The sequence below is a fragment of the Ischnura elegans genome, chromosome 5 (genome assembly GCF_921293095.1).
Source record: "Ischnura elegans chromosome 5, ioIscEleg1.1, whole genome shotgun sequence".
In the NCBI taxonomy this organism is placed as follows: Eukaryota; Metazoa; Arthropoda; class Insecta; order Odonata; family Coenagrionidae; genus Ischnura; species Ischnura elegans.
The window spans coordinates 6,078,674-6,099,650 of NC_060250.1; the positions used below are offsets into that span (position 1 = coordinate 6,078,674).

Sequence of the window (20,977 nt, forward strand, 5' to 3'; positions counted from 1 at the left end):
CCGCTCAACAGTTTTCCAGGAATACAATACTTCTCCGCGAGCTACGCGTCACACCCCTGACGGCGAGCTGGTCGCTCGCATGTGTCGCATTGATCACGGTCAGCGACCGTCATTGCCTCACCCCCCTCTCGCACCTTCCCAAACAAAAGTCGTCGCAGTAAGGGAGGAGTCGAATACTATGTTGACGTTTTTCATACCGTATGTTTGCTGTAGTATCCTTTCAAATAAATGAAACAGTGTTCTTCGAACCTAATATAACAAAACAAGACATTTTCAGGTGGAAAATCCCAAAAAATATGATAGACTGAGAACCTAAGATTTGAAAACAGTTAATTCCACCTGTTTACGCTCTTCGGATCAATTGAAAATGCTTTAATTATGTTCTCTATTCATCACTCCCAAACGCAGTCATGAACAATCTCAGCAGTGACCCGCCCACTGGCAGTTTCGGTGGGTTTTGGAATCTGTATTGTTGTTTTTCTTTCATCAATCGGCCGTGAGATTTATAGAACCATTTAATGACATATTATGCAAAATAATATTTAAATGACTTGATTCAAGGAATGAGTAAATATTTCCTATATTACCCAGTAACCCAGGTTCTTGTTGCTACTATGTTGGGCGCCAATCTGGCCTTTTTCAAATGCGGTTAAAATTGGCCATTGCCATTTGTCAAAACTGGGATATCTAAAACCAAATAATTTTTATATTATGAATACACTAATGGTTGGTAACGAATCGCAACCAATGCCTTTCGTTTTCTTTGATGAAGGAAACTACCCTATTGTATAGAAGTTTTTAAGAAAAACATTTTGAAAACTCTCTCTCTCTCTCTCTCTTTATAAGTAAGTACTGTTGCATATGTATTTTCAAGAAAACTTTATCCACATCGTTTCGAATAACTTTCAGAGCGTTTACTGAGACAATATCAAACAACTGGTCCAATATTTCCTTCAATTCCATATCATTCTTTAGCTGTCGCGTAGGTCGCCGTAAAAAATGCATCTTGAATTTTAAAAGCTCGCTGAACAGTGCCTCTATTTTTAATATTCCACGTATTTATCGGATAATTTGTATTCTCGACATAATAGTCTGGAAAGGGACAACGGACCTCATCTTTAGTCAGGGTTAAGTGGTGGTGATAGAACACCTGCAGCACTTCGCGAATCAAAGGCAGCTTATTTTCCGCAAAACAATCGGCTATCGTTCCTGCACCCTGGCTTTGGTTGGTTGACTATTTCACTTATATTCCTGGGTGGTGACGAGGCAAGTTACACCAAGTTAATTTATTGTGAAATTCGTTCTTTTTTTCCTTTTATTTGAGTGTAATTGCTTCATTTCATGCTGTCTCGCCTTTTGCGAGACGGAAGCAATTGCGAAGTTGAGTTTGCTCACCCGCGATTCTTTGCGCACCAATCAGAGTGATGGCCGTGCGTCTGCTTCAACGGAATCTTCGCATCGACCTGAAAACTTCTCTCTATTTCCTCAATTTAAGCACTCGTATGGAGGAGGGACTTGGGAAGTCCGAGGGCGAGCCTTTCTTCCACTCTGAGATTCCGCTCTGATCTGGATTGAATGCTCACTGCCTCCCGCGCGACACACACCATTCCGAACGAGCGCCCCACTAATCGTTTGGCCCCGTCGCTCACGGAAGCCTTATCCTTCCTCCTCCTCTGCCCTCTTGAGCTTGCATCTTCCCGTTTCCACTTCCTCTTCTTCACGTGTCCTTCCTACATTCACGGAGGAAGCAGGGGCGTGATTGTGGTTGTTGCGTTTTCCAAGGGGCCTCTCTCTGGGAAAGAGGAACCAGGGAATGTAGACTTGTGGGTCCATCATTTACGTGGTTACACATAGAGTCCGATGTCCGTGCTAAAGGTCGATATAGACCATTTATCTCTAATTTAGATACGGAGGAGACAGAAGGTATGGATGGAGAGAGTACTGAATGGGGAGAGGATGCTGAAAAGAGTGTTGGAGTGTAGAATGTTGAGTTAGAGAGGCTTTGACTTGACTTGTGTTTTATTTACCTGGCCCGGATTGGACCACAATCCGGTCCACTCTTCCCCCGGGCCAGGGCTTTTTACAGGACGGTAGTGGAGAGATTAAAATAATTACATTTATTGGAATAAAGTTGAAAAAAATCATTGAGGGATTAAAACTGCATTTTAAAATCTTTGAAGAGAAATGATGAATATATGCAGATGTTAGAAGGAATACATTCAATAAAATAAAAGTAAAAAACCAATGAAGGATTAAAACTGAAATTACTTGATAAGTTACACTAGTAAAATGACGTTCAATAAAGAGAAAATGAAATGATAATCAATAGAGGCAATAGAAACTATTTGGATATCTGCACCGGAAACTCCTGGCACAGAGAGAGAGAGAGAAAGGAAGAGAAGAGGACTTTTAGATGTAGTGAAAGGGAATAGGCCTCATTGTGAAATGAAGAGGAAAGTCCATGGAGGTAGGAGAGACTTTCTGTCCTCATTTTTATAGTTACGCCACTGGATGACATGATTGATAAAAGTTAACCAAAATTGCATCTGATAAGCGTAGGGAATGCGTCGACATAGAGATTCAACTCCGCAGCGTTGGATTCGAGAATGCAGTTAGCTTCTACTACATCCAGATACTCTGCTGCCCGTAGAACACCTACTCATGCACCATGATGACTAAATATTCTTATGGACAGAGTTTATTGTATAAAGGATGAGCGAAATAGGTTACAATGGCTGTGGTTGAAAAAGAAGCTCGAACTGATGCTCAACTGTCTCTTAACTCACGTATTTATTCATCTCCGAAGCATCATGCAGTATATAGCCATGCTCCCCACAATACCAATACTGGCTGTAAAGGCAGTGCAACTTCGGGCAGAATCTCATTGAATTCAGCCTAACTGATTATAACCTTCAAATTCAAGTTTGCGGTATATGTAACTTCACATGTACGTAAGGGCGGATCGCAAAAATCGATTTTTTTCAAATCCATCTGGCCCAATGAAAAAAAGTTGTGGGACCGATCAAAAATAAGGCCTGAAAAATTTGAGACCTGTACGTGAACCCCTGACCCTCGCTCAAATGCAATTTAGGGGGGGAGGGTCGAAATACGAAATATATAATATTTTATGGTCATTCCCTATAGATTTTGCCGAGTTACTGTCCTTTCGGGCAAAAATTTCGTGCATTTTGACGTATCTGCCATCGTTTAGCCACAAAATGCCTAATTTGAGTCCGCGTCCGCGAAGAAAATATTCCAACGCCCACGCAGCGTCGCGGATACCAGAGCCGCAGGCCGATCCCTTCCCCTCCACGCTCACTTCTCCCCCTCCCACGCCTCTAATACAGCAAAATTCATCCCGCGCATGCTGCTAGGAGGTCGTTCATCTTTGATAATATAAATCAGAAGATGGTAGAAGGTAAAAAACGATGCGTAGTGAGACGACTTGTCACTTATTTGGCGCCTCGTCGGCGTTAAACAAATCGATGTTACCAACTTTTAGAGAAGTGATGAAATATTTTTAGATCTGCGAACGCAGGAAAAGAGACCACGGTCTATGAAGACGCCTCTCGAGTGGCTATGAAGGTTTGGGAACTTAGGTTATGCACTTCTATTCCGGTATTGTTCGACAGCTGTGACTAAATGGATGAATAAGGGTGAAGGCCGCCGGCGTACTCTCTCCGCTCCCCTCTCCCATGCCCCAAATGCACCAAAATTCATACCAGGGGCGTCTTTCTTCGTTAGTCTTACTAATATTTGATGTATCAACATCGTCCAGTGAGGAACAATCACGAAAGAATTACTCAATTACCTGCTTTCCAGTCTGTATTTCTTATGTCAGTGTCATTCCTCGTCTATTGCTGCTGTCAAGAAGGTTTTTGCTGCTGTCAGGAAGGAAGGAGATATTAGATTCGGAAATAGAGAAAGCACTTTGTGATATGAAGCAGCGGGCGTGGACAATATCCCGTGTGAGCTTCTGAAGAATCTAGGGAAGGAAGTTAAGAAAAGGTTCAAACTAGTACGCAGGATATATGAGGAGGGATGTTGGCCGGAGGATTTCGTGAAGACGGTTTTAATGCCGCTACCGAAAAAGAAGAAAGCTGTGGAATGCGGAGACTGCAGGACTACCACCCTAACATCGCATGCGACGAAAGTGGTGCTTAGGATATTGAACAGACGAATGGAGGCGAGGGCAAACGAGTATTCGGGCGAAGATCTGTTTGGTTTTAGAAAAGGGAAGTCAACTCGTGATGCAATAGCGATAATGAGGTCCCTGGTGGAGAGGAACCTGGAATATGACCAGGACGTATATGCCTGTTCCGTGGATTTTGAAGAAGCGTTAGATAGCTTGAACTGGTTAGAGTTAATGGAAATCCTCAAGAGAATAAGTGTATATTGGAGGGATAGACGACTAATTTATAATCTGTATATGGCCCAGACTGCGCAAGTGTGGGTAGCGGACGGAGAACCTGGGTGAGTAAGCATTGGTCGAGGTGTGAGGCAAGGCTGTCCTCTATCGCCGCGTATGCCTACTTTTTATCGTATGCGCTGAGGAGATGTTAAGAGAAGCGTGGGATGAGTTAGAAGCTGGAATAAAAGTGGGAGGAATGATGTTCAAATAAGTGAGATTCGCGGATGATCAGGCGTTGATTAGCCAGTCAGCGAGGGGGGCTTCAGGCTTTAGTGAATGCGTTATACGAGCGTTGCGAGGAGTATGGGATGAGGATTAATCACAAGAAAACTAAGGTTATGCGGCTTTGTAAAGCATCACGAGCGAGGAATGTGAGACTCAAGATAAAGGTGGGTGGTGAAAAATTTGAGCAGGTTGAGCAGTTCAACTATTTAGGCAGTACGCTAGAGGAAAATGGATACGGTAGTAAGGACATTAGGAAGAGAATTGCATTAACAAAGGAGGCTTTCGTGAACAGGAAGGAAATTCTGAGAGGATTGTTATGTAAGAGTTCAAAGAAAAGGTTAGTGAAGACTTTGATCTGGAGTGTAGCGCTCTACGGTGCGGAAACGTGGACATTGAGGAAAGAAGACGAGAGATGATTCGAGGCATTCGAGGTGTGGGTATGGAGAAGAATGGAGAAGGTGAAATGGACGGAGAGGAAAAGGAACGACGAATTGGTTCGAAATATGGTTGGCAAGGAGAGGCAGCTTTTAGATGAGGTACGGAGGAGACAGAATTTATGGATGGAGCGAATAGTTAGCGGGGAGGGGGTGTTGAAAATGGTGTTAGAGGGTAGAATGTTGGGGAAACGAGGGAGGGGAAGGAGAAGAATAGGGTTTTTAGAAAAATTGAAAGGAAGTAGGCCTTACAGTGAATTGAAGAAGGCAGCGCTGGAATGATAGGGAGTCTCCCAAATCACTTCATTAGTACTCCATGGAAACCTACCTTAATCTTAACAATTATAAATTGTATGTTGACTATTATATTTATTAAGGAAGGTTTCGCTGTTTATAACTCGCATGTAATTACAAGGTGTAAAATCCAGCATGAATTCTAATACAATTACCTGCAAACATTCGTTACCAATAACGTAGTTCCAAAAGGGACATAAATATTACATTATTTCAGTAAGTCTTTAATAAAAACTGGTATCATTGATTCCATCGCACGTAAAAGTTCCTCATGGTATTTCAAACGTGAAAGCACTTATATGGTTACAAGTATAACTTTCAAGGACACTTACAAGTATAACTTTCACGCGTCGAAATAATAACAACTAACCACATTCCATCATGTGAATAGGTTGCGTATTCGGATGTTTATTGTTTAAATTAATCACTTGAATGTATCTCGGGTTACTTGTATTAGTTTTACGACACTATGAACGTTTTAAAAACTATTGCCACAAATAACCTTATAAACATGAAAAACTCAACAATAGCAGGAATTATTATGCACTCTTTTCTGTTTAAATGACGTACAACGTAAAACTGAGGACCAAAGGTATTAAACTTTGAAATAAATCACAGCCTTTCATCAACTTAAGCCGAAACTAAGTAAAAACTTGATCTTCATATGAATATTTACCCAATACATTGAATTAAATCAACTTCTAACTCACCTCACAAATTGTGGAAGACGGCTATGGTTGCCACTTATCCATCCCGAAAATTTGTAACCATTTCGCCGTTACCTCAGGATTACAAGGAAAAACAAAAACACGGAACCCATCCCTGCAACTAATGGAACAGTTTGGTGCAGAAGAACCGCCCATCTCTCTTATTAATCAATTACAAAAAATGGAAAAAACTGCACCTACTTGACGTTACGCCTATGCTACAACACAGCCCGCCATTAATGATTTGACCAACAATGGCGGATTGCGACGACTCAACTTTGTAGTTATTATATGGCAATATAGAGGACTCTGGCGTAAGGCGGTCAGATTTGTGATGAGTTGCTAAGATAAAAATTGCAAAGTTATATGCTACGCGTATTAGGATGGGAACCTTTACAGGAGGTTAGAGCAAAGTAAAGACTAAATTTATCAAGTAAATTAGAAGAAGAGTTGTTCCTAAACGACGTGAAAAATATCCTTCACTTACAGCCGCACTAAGGTACACGTGATGATAAATGAATGAATATTTTATTACGCTCTAGGTAAAACCTATGCGAGCAAAAGGATAGAAAAATACAAATAATTTTCTACTCTTTTTAAATAACATTTTGACAAAAATATAACATAACACCGGTACAAAGAGTATAAGCTCGGAATTATAGAGATTATTGCTAGCCTTAACAAGCAGTAAATATTTAGAAAAAAAAGTAAAATATTGAATATTAATAGCGCAACAAATAAGTTTTAACACAGATCATTATGAACACAAACACGTATATATATTTTATAGAAAGTTTTAGTAACAACACAAGATTAAGATGATAGCTTCAATAAGTTAAGGAGACTAACTTAAGCCCTAGACTTCAAATAGGAGTAGAGCGTTTCTTTCCACGACTGAAGTGATTGTGACGTCTTTATATTTGGCGGTAGTTCCAAAATCTAGATTCTGTTCGATGAAAAGATTTGAAATATTGGTGCGGGATTGAGGAATTTGAAGGTCAGAAACACGACGGGAGGAAATTGCATTAACTTTCTCGCGGGGGATGAATAGTTCGTACAGGTATGCAGGAGTCTGGTTTTGGAAAATGGAGATCAGAAAATATCCCAGGCTATAATTCCTTCGGCAATGAAGAGGTAACCAACTCAGATCAATGCAGAATTTGGACATATGTTCATCTCTACGTAAGTCAAAAATAAATCTAACACAGGAGTTAATTAGCCGTTGCAGACACATTTCATATACACTAGGTAAGTCATTACAGACTAATATACAGTAATCAATAATGGGGAAGATAACACATGTGACAAGCATAATTCTCGTGGAAACAGGAAGATTTTTCTTCTGTAGTTGCAGTAAATAAAGAGTCTTATGCCCTTTATTACACACTTGAAGCACATGTTGATCCCATGATAGATTGCAGTTGAGCGTGAGTCCAAGATATCTTACAGTTTGGTAACCGGCACAGTGGCGGAAACGACACTTTAAATTGGAAGGATGTCGTAAGTAATTGTATTTAAAAGTCTTTTATTACCAAAAATTGAACCTTGAGTTTTGTTGGGGTTTAACTGGAGGCAGTTTAATTCAGCCCATTTGCAGATTGAGCGAATCTCTGTGTTAATCATGTCGATTTTGAATGGAAGCTCTTCCACGGTAGAATGAACATATGTATATGTAAGTCGTCTGCATAAAGTATGTATTTACAGTGATTGATGCCCCTAGTCAGATCGAAGGCATACAGAGTGAACAAGAGAGGTCCGAGGACGGAGCCTTGAGGGACGCCGCATGACACCGGGAGCCAAGGCCCTTGACGGCTCGAGTTCTGCCCGTCAAGTAGGAATGGAACCAGTTCAGGGCGGAACTAGAGAAACTGAGGGATTTTCAGTTTACGTAAGAGCATGAAATGGTTCACTCAATCAAGAGCCTTACTGAAATCAAATAAACCATAAGTGTGAGCAGTTTGTTGTCGGCGGCGAGGCGTGCGCGTCGCGCTTTGAGCAAGGCAATCTGGGCACTAAAGCCTTTACGGAAGCCCGACGGACAAGCAGTGGCGCCAACTCCATGGGGCTTAAGGGGACCCGAGCCCCCTCAAAAATTCGTTATGGGTGTGAGGAGAAAATGTGTCAGGCTTGTCGATTTTCCCCGGAGTGTCCAGATATCGATATTCGAGTTATCAGGGTTCTAATGTTGATCATATGACTATTCTAAAATGCTTAAAAAATTTAAAACTCACTACTTATATAATTTTCTGAGGCAAGATCCCCGGTTTGCCCCCCCCCCCCCCCAATATTTTTTGTAAGTCGGCATCCCTGCTGATAAGGATCAAGTTTATCGTGCAATTGGAATTGTGAAAAAACTTGAGAGAAAGAACAATTCTCTCCAGTGTTTTTGATAAGCCGCAGAGAATTGAGATAGGTCGGAAATCAGAGAGATTTTCGGGTTTACTGACCTTGCGTAGAGGTATAATGAGGCCCTTTTCCACATAGTTGGAATCTAAGAATAAGATAAAGAATGGTTGAAATTTTCGAGATAAGAATTATTTGTTACCCTTTTATCATAGCAGGCGAAAAACGATCTGTGTAGAGCACACCTAATAGGGTGGTTTCCTATTATTTTTTTATTGCCTAAATCGAAAGATTATTACTCCTGGAGTACGTATTTCACGCTTTTAGATTTTTAAATGACGATATCTATTTTTCGCGATTAAATGAAAAGTGAAAAATTTCAAGCGCGCGAAAACACGACGGCTAAGTATGAATGATGGGAAAAAGTCCGTGCGACGCATTTCTGGTTCCCCCTCCCGCCTTGTGAGGTGACCTTGATCGAGGCTCTGAGCGCTGATAGGACGCAGGATGCTAGCGGGTAGCTGAGTACCTTGCTGGCTGGTAGCGCTTGGCTTAAAAAAGGTTTATTAATACCTTGTTGAATTAAAACTTTTGGGCTATGTCGCCGCGTCAGATTTTGGGTGGCCCCAACGTTTCCCGACCGATGCCGAAGAATTATTAATACCTTATCAAACGAAGAAAACTTTCCGACCTTAGCCAGTTTTAATAGGTGATTATTAAGACATGTTTCCCTGAGCTCTGTGCCTCATGCATGCATTGGTAACCTCAGACGATGTATAACTCCTATCCTCTCGTGTAGAAACTAGGTCCCTGTGACGTCACGTGGAGTGGAATCGCATGGACGCCAATCTGGCCTTTTTCAAATGAGGATAAAATTTGATCGTTGCCATTCGTCTAAACCGGTATTTCAAAAACCAAATAATTTGTGTATTATGAATACACTAACGGTGGGTAACGAATTGCAATGAATGCCTTTCGTTTTCTTTGATGAAGGAAACTACCCTTTTATCTTCAAGCGTACACTTTCTTTTTCGTAATGTATGAATTAAACAAAAATATTTATTCGATGACGAGGGTGACTATGAATTCAACGGTAAATCCGTGTAATCATTGACTATCTGTTTCTTAGTCACGGTATTTAAACAAATGCTTTAGAAATAGAGACGAGGTTTTCCACGATCCAAGCGTAGAGTGGCTGTATTCGAGCCATAAATGAATTTGACTGTTTAATTCATAGCCCGAGTTGCACTGCATGCGTCATAATCAAGTTTTTTCAGCGTTAATACCAGAAAGGGGAGAAATCGATTTGCAAGATTATACTCTCAAGTGCAGTAGCCATCAAATTTTGAGGGAGGTCTTTTAAGCATGTTTTTCATTCAAAGAAAAGTTTTCTATCCTCTCATTTGGCATTATTTTAATTAGTCGCCATAAGGATGTGTAGTCTACGCTTGCATCTTTTCATATGAGAATACGAGGATAACCTCATCACTGATTCTAAAGCATTTATTAAATAACCGCGTCTTAGGGAATAGACAGTATACCATGACACGTATTTACAGTTGACTTCAAACGTAATATTCATTTTCCCTTAATATTGCCCTAACTTACCAAATGACAGCCCCCACTATGTAGGATCCCCTACTAGAATATATCCCTCACCCTAAATTCTTTCGCAACACTGTCAGCTCGAGTACGCATGAGAGATATAAAGAGGCCTAAAATCGCTTTTAACTGTATTTTACGGATATTCCTGACAGGCGCCCCTCGTCACCGAGGTTTCGCTCTGCTTTGAGGCCAAGCCACAGTTTAAGAGTTGATGATGGCGGTAATCCCCTCTTTGGGGCGATTCCCTTAGGATTCGGGTTTCCTCCGATACCCACGCCACTGCTTTTCGAACCTTCGTCTGGGGCTTTCGTATTTAATAAATCAAATTACAGTTATATTCATACGCTACAAAATGAGAGAAAAATGCCAAAGTGAAGTGCATTTCCAATGGATTTCGATGCATGGAGTAATTCCTAAAGTTCGTTTTACTCGTGGCGTGCACATCGAATTTAATAAATTGGCAGAATGTAATCGATATTTTGTTTCAGTCTAATGACGTATGGAAAATAGTGTATCTTTTCAGTTTCCAGGGAACAAAAACGTGGAATCAACACGGTAATGTGTCGATCTATGCAGTGATTCAGAGTGAGTAATTTTACAGCGCACACGAGTACCTATACGTCAATCCTAATATCCTCCACTGCACTTGTAACTGGCTGCAATGATGCAACCATCGAATCCAGTTTATGGGGACGGGAGCTCGGGCCCCTCCCATATACTTAGTCGCACCTGAGTGGATCACCATCAGCTAATCTCGAAATTAGTTTGATTACAACGCAGAACGTCACTGTCACGAGAGGTGATGGGGATTTGGTGAATAGATTTACATGATGTAACGATGCTAGGAGAGGGAGATAAAATCAATCTAAGGTTAGCTTTAAAATTTAAAAATTAAGCCCCCCCCCCCCCCCCAATTACACATTGCATTTAAATACGGAGGATATGTATAAATGACAGAGTATCACTACATACGTCACTGCCATGTCCTCCTGCATGATTGATATAACTAGTGTTGCCTACATGTTCATTTAGCCAATGTCAATCAATCTTTTCATCACATCCCACATTTCGGGGAGGAGGTAGGCTCCCTCCCACTTACCTTATGTACGCATCGGATATTTATGATCGGCCCACACACAGTGCTCTTCAACCATCTTTATATCGGTAAACAATCGTCAGTTTATGTCGGCACCTACAACAACTTGAAGTGCCTATCGTCCGTCCAGAAAGAAGGCCGACTTTTGCGCGAACAGCAGTAAAACATGGGAAATATACAGCGATTAAAAAATATTAGGTTGCATGCATTCAATTTGTCCATGGCGCTGCATGGCGCAAAGAAATGTAGATGCACTTAATGCCATTCATAGAATCATTTTAATGGTTTTCTCATTAACAAACTGCTCCTATCCAGATAAAAATTAGCTTTCGAATACGATGATCATTATAACTAGTATATTTACCTTTGACGTGGGGCCATTTTTCTTCATTCGGCAGGAATGAAGCTACACATTCTAAGAATCGTGGACCGCTGATTAGGTGGCTCCTCTTCAATGACGACTCTCACGGTACCAATTTAAACACTCTATCGCACTCTCCTCCCGATATCCCTCCACACTAATAATACACCGTCGAACGCACTTTCAACATAATGCCACGAACTGATGCAGCGATTTCAAAATTGACATTATTTCCGACTGCTTATAGAGCAATGCACTCACTCAACGAACAATTAGGGCGCATTGTCCGCACTAATCACTGTCCTCGTGATAAAGAATATTGGAAGAAGGTAAAAAAACTTCACTTGCCGGAGAAGGCTCACCACTCACAAGTATCAAAATTCAACACACTCTTCTCACCTGGTCACCGAGCAACTGAGCTAACTCCGGTTCCTTAGGGTCGATTCAAAAAATTCGTCCACCTTGACCTCTGAATTGCATCACGCCAACAAAACACGATCTCTTATGGTAAGGGCATGACGTAAGTTAACAATATCTCCATCTTTAACATGACAAAATCACTTGGTCTTCTTTCGACAGTCTTTTACAACATACCTAGGTTTCCGCTGATAACGCCATTTTCAAGGTACACGATTCTTCGGACGACGGCCTATTTTTTGCCTTTGAATGGACAAATGGAAGGGTGGGGATAGAGTTTCGGTGGAGGAGGTTTCTAGATTTGTGAGATGAATAAGTGTGGTGGGTTTGCGTAGGTGCAATGATAATGAGGGAAATGATTCACGATTAAGTAAACTGGCGATGGGATAGCGTAATGTGCGCGAGGGTGGAGTGGAATGGGAACAGGGCATTCCTTCATCCCCTAAAAGTAGAATGATTCGAAAATGCCTCACATGGTATGAAGGTTTGCTCCAACTATCCGCACTCCAGCACCCGCAGAATTTGTATTGAACCATTCAATTTTGCCTCTTCCCACGTTGAGGCACGTGCTAACGTATTCGGACAGCTCTTGTTTACAGCTAAATTGTCCATTTTCCCTGTGTTGCGCGTTTGTTTATGCCTTGAAGTGATCACCAGTGTGTTCTCTAGACTCTCTTTATTCATAAATGCACTGCAACTACGGCAACAAAACCAAAACTTTCGAATTTAAAAAAAAAGAGAAACGACGCGTCGCACAAAAAGTATTCGAACATTTGAATTTTTCATATTAAATTAAATCACAAGGCACACTTCAAGCAATACTCAGTTTTTTAGGCATTATTTTTGTTTTTCAGGACTGCCTGAAGGCGATTTGGCATTTAATTGACCAATTTTTATGTTACTCTAGAGCAGTGGTTCCCAAAGTGGGCGCTACAGACGCCCCTGGGGGGCGTTGCTGTAGTCTATGGGTAAGTAAAGGTAAAGTTAAACTTACATCCGCGTACTGTTTAAATTGATTCGTCTTCATTGCGATTGAAGTTGGTGAGAAGTTAAACCTTGCGCTGAGGGTTTGACAATTATCTTATATTTTTGCATCTACTAGAATGTACAAGTCAAATACTCACAACTTAATGTTCATAATAATTTGGAGTAGAACCAATGGTAAAAGTATTGTGCGGTATTGAATGTTAACAGATTTATTTAATATTTATTTCGTAAGTTCAAGCCTTCGATTCGTTTCTATTAAGGAGAATGGAAGCTCTTTACATAGTTCCGCTACTGTTGCATGAGCATCAATGTCGACGGAGGCAACAGATGCACATACTTCGGCTGCAGATACGCGATATCAACAATCCCTTCGAGATGCGGGAAGAGGATTTAAAGGCCGTTTTACACGGTACACGGAATTGCGCAGGTTAGAGCTGCATTAATTTCTAAAATGGCGTGGAATTGCGCGAATGCATGAACGAAATTAGAACATGGGCCATTTTGCCGTCTCGTATCCACGCATTCTCGCATGTGTTCTAGTAATTCACCGCTTTACACGACGCAATTTTTATTGCGCCTTCGCACGTACGTCTGATTGCGCAATTCCGTGTACGGTGTAAAACGGCCTTAAGAGTTTTGTCCCGCGTATGTCGGGGATTGGCGATGGATATGGTCACTGAGCTCTCACCACGATTAATTCGTAGACGTTCAAGTGGCTTGCCGGGGCATGCTTTAGTAAGTTTAGGTAAACATTAATTATCCATTCCATCTCTTCTATGCATTATTGCTGCCGTTCAGTAACACGGCCAACATGATTCTTTTTTCTGTTGACATTATAGAAATACCAAGGCATGTAAACATCTCGTCTTATAGCAGAAACTATTAATAATCAACTCGTATTCGCACTAAAACATTTTTACCAGTATAAATCGTGAATAGTGGCATGTTTTTGCACAATCTGACATATGCACGACAGCGCATTTAAAATTGTGTACTGAAATGATGAGAACAGCTCAAATACATACGAGAATGGACCATATGAGATAGTAAAATAACACTTGTTCTTATTCCTTGTAAGAATTTGCTCCAGATTATGAGAAAATTAGTGCTAATTGTGCAATTACGAGCCTGCTACGTGATAACTGGCTTTGATACGCAGCACTTGATAACATATAAAAGAGGTAATATACAGTTAATAGCTATAAACTAAGCAACCGTAACTTATTATTAATAGGTACTTCTAAAAGAAAAGACTTTACTCAAATTTGAGTAAATTCTTATCTCCTTTAAGAGTGAATCTGCCATGGCATTGTCTATGTTCCTCCTTAGGTAACTGAAGCTGCAGTTGGCCGATGAAGTAAGTTTGTGTCGGAGATTCTGATTCGTTCCTCGCGTCCGCACAGCTACCAACATAAGAAACTCAAGTGATCGTTCGCAATCCGTCAAACATCTCACGAAGCGGGATCGCTTGAACGTCTTTGACGGTGAGAGGCGTCACAACTCCACTGTGGTTCGAAGCACGCGAAACGTAGATATGACATTTACAGAGTCGAGCTGCTGATATTGTGCATTTCCTTGGAGCATAGTTTTTTCAAACAATGGGTAATATTCACAATAATTCTTTGAATAAAAAGAACGCATTGGAAATAATTAAAGAAATCGAACCCGTAGGCAAAAGGAATAGTGCCTTGATCAGCTTAGGAAAAAATATAGCCACCAGTGAAGAAAATTATGAAATACGAGAGCCTTCAACGCTAATTAGCCATTATAACGGAATACTTCAAGCGAATCCAGCTCCTAAAATACCGAAGCGCCGCAGAATAAGTGGCTCAGATAAAAAGGTATTTAATGAGGCGAGAAATTTAAAAATTATTGTGGTGCATTATTGAAGCATTCGTAAAAAACAGGCAGAGTTTTTAAATATTTATTTTGCGCACGTTGAAGCACTTGCGCAGATATTATGCTCGGAACCGTGAGTTGGTTAAGCGAAGAGATCATCATTCATAGAGCATATTCGGGATCCAATAGGAAAAGCGAATATAATGCAAAGATTGAATAGCAGAACTCTGAGAAGATGGCCATCAAAAGTCAACAAAATAGCTGATTTTTGTTAGTTCTGCCCAGAGTTGAATAATACCGCGCAGTTTGGGATCCTCATGAAGTAGGACTAGTCGCAGATTTAGAAATCCAGCGTAGAGCGGCTCTTTTCGTTAGTGGTGATTTCAGGTTTGATAGCGGCGAGGCTATGACAAAAAACCCTCCAGTGGAATGCGCTCAATGAGAGAAGATAAACGTAGCGAAGAAAGCTCTTTGAAAAATTGGTCGGTTCCGAGTCGAACGTACTAGAAGACGTAGTTATTCCACTTAATAACGAACGCCACCTTGGAGAAGCATCGAAGTAACGATCTAAGGAGTTAATTACGCAATTCGATAATTATTTCTGGTCTTTCTTCCAACGTAGCATTAAAAAGACCAATATAGTTGAGATTTATGTGTGAGGCACCCCCTGCCATACGCCTCTGGCGGCTCACGACGTAATAATCTAAATCTAATTCGCCTTCACGAGTAAATTGAGCAGTAAACATACTTCTTCGCAAAATTTCTCTTAATAATATATCGTCAAATGAAAATATGGCCTTCCTATGGAATAAACTTTTGTTGAACCAAAGCATACACAAGTTTTCAAAATTTGAAGCTGAAATTTGAAGAATGAAAGCTAATTTCACCGCAGCAGCCTCTTGAACTCCCTTTCTTATGAATACAATTTAGGGAATTGCATTAACTAATATGGTTCATGACGACAGAATAGGAGCCGAAGAAATATTAGTTCACCCTCAACTGACTAGACCAGTATTATAAATTGAATTTGAGAGAAGCTTAGTTTGGCAGCCAAGTCGTTTGGTTTGTCTACGAAAGACGACAAAAGTGCATGTGCCGAACTCTGGCACTAACGCCTTCGTGCCATTTTTGGCTTCGCGCTTTCGCGATAAATGCATTACATTTTATATGAAATGCTCAATATTTATATAAAATAGTTAAACTGTATTCATGTTTTCAGTTTACTTGAAGTAAAACTAATACCATTCCAGAGCAAAATAGCGTGTATATAAATCCAGTTTTATACCAGGTATGCAAAACAAAGACATAAAATTTATCCTTGCTCCTATATGTTTGAAATTATGCATATTATGCAAACCCATAAATATTTTGTTTTGATATTTTTCATATGGTTATTAGTAATTTTATTTTTAAAAGCAACCATTTCAAGATCTAATCCACGTCTTATCATTAATACATACCCGTGTTATATTTTGTAAATATAGAATAAATTTTATTTTAACAAAATTTAGTATAATTTTGAAACAGAATGGCAGGAGCTGGCTCATCAAAGAAAAAATGTAGACAGTATAATGTGGATTATCTTAAATACGGATGTATAGAGTCACCTACAAACAAACACATGCCAATGTTTTTACTATGCGAAAGGGTGTTTTCAAATGAGGCGATGAAACCTTCCAGACTAATTGACCATTTGAGGAAAGCACATCCTGACAAGACCGAAAAGCCTTTAAAAATTTTTTCAATCCCTACGTGACAGAGTGCAAAATCGTCCGACACTTTCAAGTATGCCATGTAAAGCTATAAAAAATGTCACTGATGGTTTACGTGCATCATACAAAATTTCTCTATAAATTGAAAAATCTGGAAAGCCACATACCATTGCTGAAGAACTAATCTTACCAGCAATTAGTGAAGTCCTGAGTACTGTTCTACATAAGCCAGCATATGATACGATAAAAAATTATTCCCCTAACCAATTTTTCAGTTCTACGATGAATAGATTAAATGGCTGAAAATGTGGAAGATATATTGTGCAATGTGAACCATACTGAGAACAACAGAACTTGCATTACAGTTGGAGGAGTCAACTTTGCCAGGTAATGAATCTTTGCTTCTGGCTTATGCACGCTTTATAAAAGATGAAAATCTATGTCAGGAGTTGTTGTTTGCAAGGCAGTTAGAAACTGACACTAAAGGGGAGTCAATATTTCGTATCGTTGAGCAGTTCTTCAGGGTAAAAAATCCACTTACTAACATACTTGCTGTTGCGTCAGATGGAGCTCCGTCAATGACTGGTCGTCACCATGGTTGTATTGCATACTTGAGAAAATATGTACTAAATGTCTATGCAATTCATTGTGTCATTCACGGACAATATCTAGTGGCCAAAAAACTGAGTGATCGCCTTCAAAAGTCCTTAAACATTGTAATTACAGCAGTTAACAAAATTAAAGCCCATGCTCTTATTGATCGATTCTTTCGAGAGTTGTGTGATAAGAACGAGGAAGATTTTAAACGTTTGTCACCACACACGGAAGTTTGCTGGCTGTCGAAAGGCAATTGTATAAGGCGCTTCTATAAACTTTTTGACACTGTCGTGGGGCTTTTTGAGGAGAAAGATGGTTTTCTCAGCAACAACCTTAGAGGGATCAGGACTGACGTAAATTCATTTCATTAAACTTTCCAAAAAGTTCAGCCAAAAATGCAACAATTGCAGGGAAAAAACATAAATCTTATAAAGGCAAAATCTGTGATGACTGTATTTATTTCCAAGTTGATTTTATTTAAGCGAAACATAGGTCACCGCGAGCTTTATCAATTTCCGTCCCTGCTTGAGCTAGAAGAGCAAGCTAGTTTATATGATGATGATTTGAGCGTCTTTTGCGACCATTGAGCTACCTTACATGAAAATGTGACGCAAAGATTTGAGGATCTTCTTTTGCTGGAAATTCCAGACTGGGTGATAAATCCGTTTATAGATATTGAGGAAATTGAGGTATTAGAGGAAGAATTAATTGGACTACAAAATGACATTGAATTGAAACCAAAGTTTATGATAAATTATCAAGAGTTTTGTCTACTGAAGGAGATTTCCAATCGTTATCCTGCATTATCCATGGATGGTGGTTAAAGAACTCCTTCTTGCATTTCCGACTTCATATTTGGTGGAACGTGGTTTTAGTGCAGTCGCTCAGCTTATTTCCAAGCAGAGAAACATACTTCAGGTTTGCAAACACGGTGATTTGAAGACTTCTGCTTAGTGACATTAAACCGGACGTTGGAAAACTTGCACCTTGTCATCAAGCTCAACCTTCTCATTAAAATTTTATTTCATGGAAATATGTAATTAATTTCAGAAATAGAATCTTCTTCAATGACTTCTAGACAATGAACAACTATAGTAAAAAGTCACTTAATTGTTAAAATCATTTTAACAAAACATGATTGGTCATTCTATTACTATAATTTGAAAATTTTCATGCTATATAATTGCTTAATTTAAGTAAAAAATGACATTTAAAATTCTAAAAACGCTTTCTTAAAATTATCAATTTTTATGTCAAAAGTATATTCTTAGTTAAGTTCCTTTTATTGTGTATTAAATCTTTTACACAAATGATTTTTTAAAAACTATGCATCCATTGGATTCTAAATAAACATTGAATTAGTCATTGCTTTTAATCTCATCATTACAATGTTCCTCATTTGGTTAATTAGTATATGATTCTGATTATTATTTTAAAGATCCCGATCATGGGGCGTTGAGTAAAAGTTTATGGACCCAAGGGGGCGATGGCTCGAAAACGTTCGAGAAACACTGCCCTGGAGGGCAATTTGTTCCATTCTTCAAACAAATCTGTTTTAAGGTAATTATTGTTTTATATATGCCTTTACCTTATTTGTGTCGCCAGAATACTCCACAGATGTTCTATAGGATTGAGGTCTGGTGATTGTGGAAAGGTGTTCAACTGTTTGGGTGTGTTATAAACGATCCACAGCATTGTATTCTTTGCCATTTGTTGGTGAGCCCTATACATTTGTTTCTCAGCCCCATTTTCTCAGCTTTCAGAATGTCGACGTACATCTTGTAGTCCATGATCCCTTCCATATAGTGAAAATAACCCGCTAGACACCGCATGCACCCCCACACCCATGCTCATGCTTCACAGTTGCTTCCAAGTTCTTGGGATTAAGCTCAGTATTTTTCTGTTGCCACACCATTTGGTGAGCATCGGAGCAGAATATGTTATACTTGCTCTCGACAGTGAAAATTACGCGATCCCACAACTCCAAGAGGCTCATATTGATGCTCCCGCCCGAAATCTACCCACGTCTTGCGATTTAAAGTTGAGGGGGCATTTCCATTTTCCTATGCGAATGCATGAAAAAACATACCACAATTATTTTCAGCTCAATCGGACAATATTTGACCCTGCCGAAACGCATTCAAAGTTTGAATTTTTGAGTTTTACAAATTTCATGCAATGTTGCCTACCCTGAAGGAGGCTCGAGTGTTAAAAAACAACCAATTTTAAGTTTAAACCATCTCCTCTAGCTCTATAGTCGTTGACAGCAACACTTGAGTCAAAATGAGCTTAATAGCCACAACTCGGTGTGTTTACAAGTCCCGCTCGCCGTTGCGGCCGCCAGGCGCCAGTCGAGTGCATATTGCCCCGCCGTGTCGCGTTGAGATTCGAGTTATGCGCTTTCGGAACATCGCTCTGTTTATGTTAAAAGTATCCCGGCTTAGTCTATCAGTCACTCGTGGAGTTTAGTGTTGTGCACTAACTGAGAACGTGAGGTATTGTCGTGTGTTCCGAGGTCGAGGCTGTTTCGGCGGTGGCCAGAATGAGCGTGAAGTGGAAGGGTGCGCCGGTTATGCGAAGTGCGACAAGTGCGTGGTTGGTGGGTAATGAGTCCAAACATTTGCCCGGCAATGGTAAACTCCCAACGCTGCGTGAAGTTCTCAAAGTTTTCTTTTCCAACCAACACTGTTCTCCAGGATCGATATCAGCGGCAGATGCAGCAAGGATTACAATCAAAGAGTTACTTGTTGTGTGGGGAAAGTCTAATATTCCTACGCAGGAGGTCCGAGCAGCCATTAAGAAGCTCCTGACAGCTTACAAGAACTACCGTTCCCTTCGGAAAGAAAAAAATAAAACTAGTGAGAAGTCAGTGTCCGCAAGAGAGGAATTCAGCAAAATGCTCGACCGTCTGTTTGACATCAGCTGCAAAGAAGCCCTTTCAAAAATTACTGTGGAGGAGGATAAGTTGTTTTAAATATCTATGAAATCTGATCGAAAAGGATATATGGCGGGTATTGATATAAAGTGGTGTAAGCGTTTAGAAAACCGTAAGAGACTTCAAGAAGAGGATTTTTTAAGGGAAAAACGGCATGAGAAAGAATAGGAAATATTGGATGCGAAAGTGGACCTCGTTCGACAAATGTCTGCGGAGAGCACGACAAGCTCGTTGGATTCGGAAGAAGGTAATTTTTTCCGGTTGCGGGAAGGGTGAACAATATGGCAATTTATTCTAATTGTGTAGCTTCATTGCAAGTGCATTTATAAAACATTGGTACGCCTGTCCCGTGGCAGTGAGCGCTCCGAGAATGGATCTTGAGCTACTTAAAGTCCATGCTCAGAAGAAAGACCCTCACTACGCAGCAGCTTTGGCCAAGTTTTGTAACCATCTATGGTATCTTTACGAAAACTTGATTTGTATGGCCCTCTTCGATGAAATGGTTTCCGACGACGAGAAAAGAGACATTGCGAAAGCAATCAGAGACAATGAGGGGTCTGATGATACGCACCTCGGGCTGCTCTTCTGCCTAATCGCCTTATTAGTGAGCTGACTCTCGCTGACTTCGCTTCAAAATATTCTGTGAAGTTTTTCAAAATTATTGGTATTTCGCCGACATTTTTGTACATGGAAAAGTGCACATGGAAAAGTGACGTAGACTATCAGAAGGGCCTATCTATAGTTAAGGTTGTTAATGATACTGCAGAGAGAGGAGTTCAATTAATTAAAGATTTTCTAGTCAAGAAAAAATTGACAAATGATGAGGCTCAGAGGCAACATCTGTTACTAGTTGTTAAGCTGCATAGGGAAATGTATGGAAAAAGTGGCAAAAAAACTCTAGTTTTTCATATTGCTTGTTGTTCCCAGTGCTTTTGTATCCGCATTGTGACAGTATAATAATAAGAGAGCATTTTATTTCAGAGGTTTCTAATTTTAAATCCCCCAAGACCCTTA

General features: G+C 40.1%; 1 protein-coding gene across 4 annotated transcripts in view; it reads right to left on the reverse strand.

Annotated features, from left to right (window-relative positions):
* Nucleotides 1-20,977, reverse strand: part of LOC124158462 (transient receptor potential cation channel subfamily A member 1-like) — a 180,189-nt gene that overhangs the window by 146,950 nt on the left and 12,262 nt on the right. The window contains exon 1 of one of the 4 annotated variants that reach the window (XM_046533562.1): nucleotides 11,480-12,096. The exons of the other annotated variants lie outside the window; for them this stretch is intronic. The gene's annotated coding sequence lies outside the window, so the exon portion shown is untranslated. Of the gene's footprint in view, nucleotides 1-11,479; nucleotides 12,097-20,977 lie in introns of those variants that run through there. 4 annotated transcript variants of the gene reach the window in all.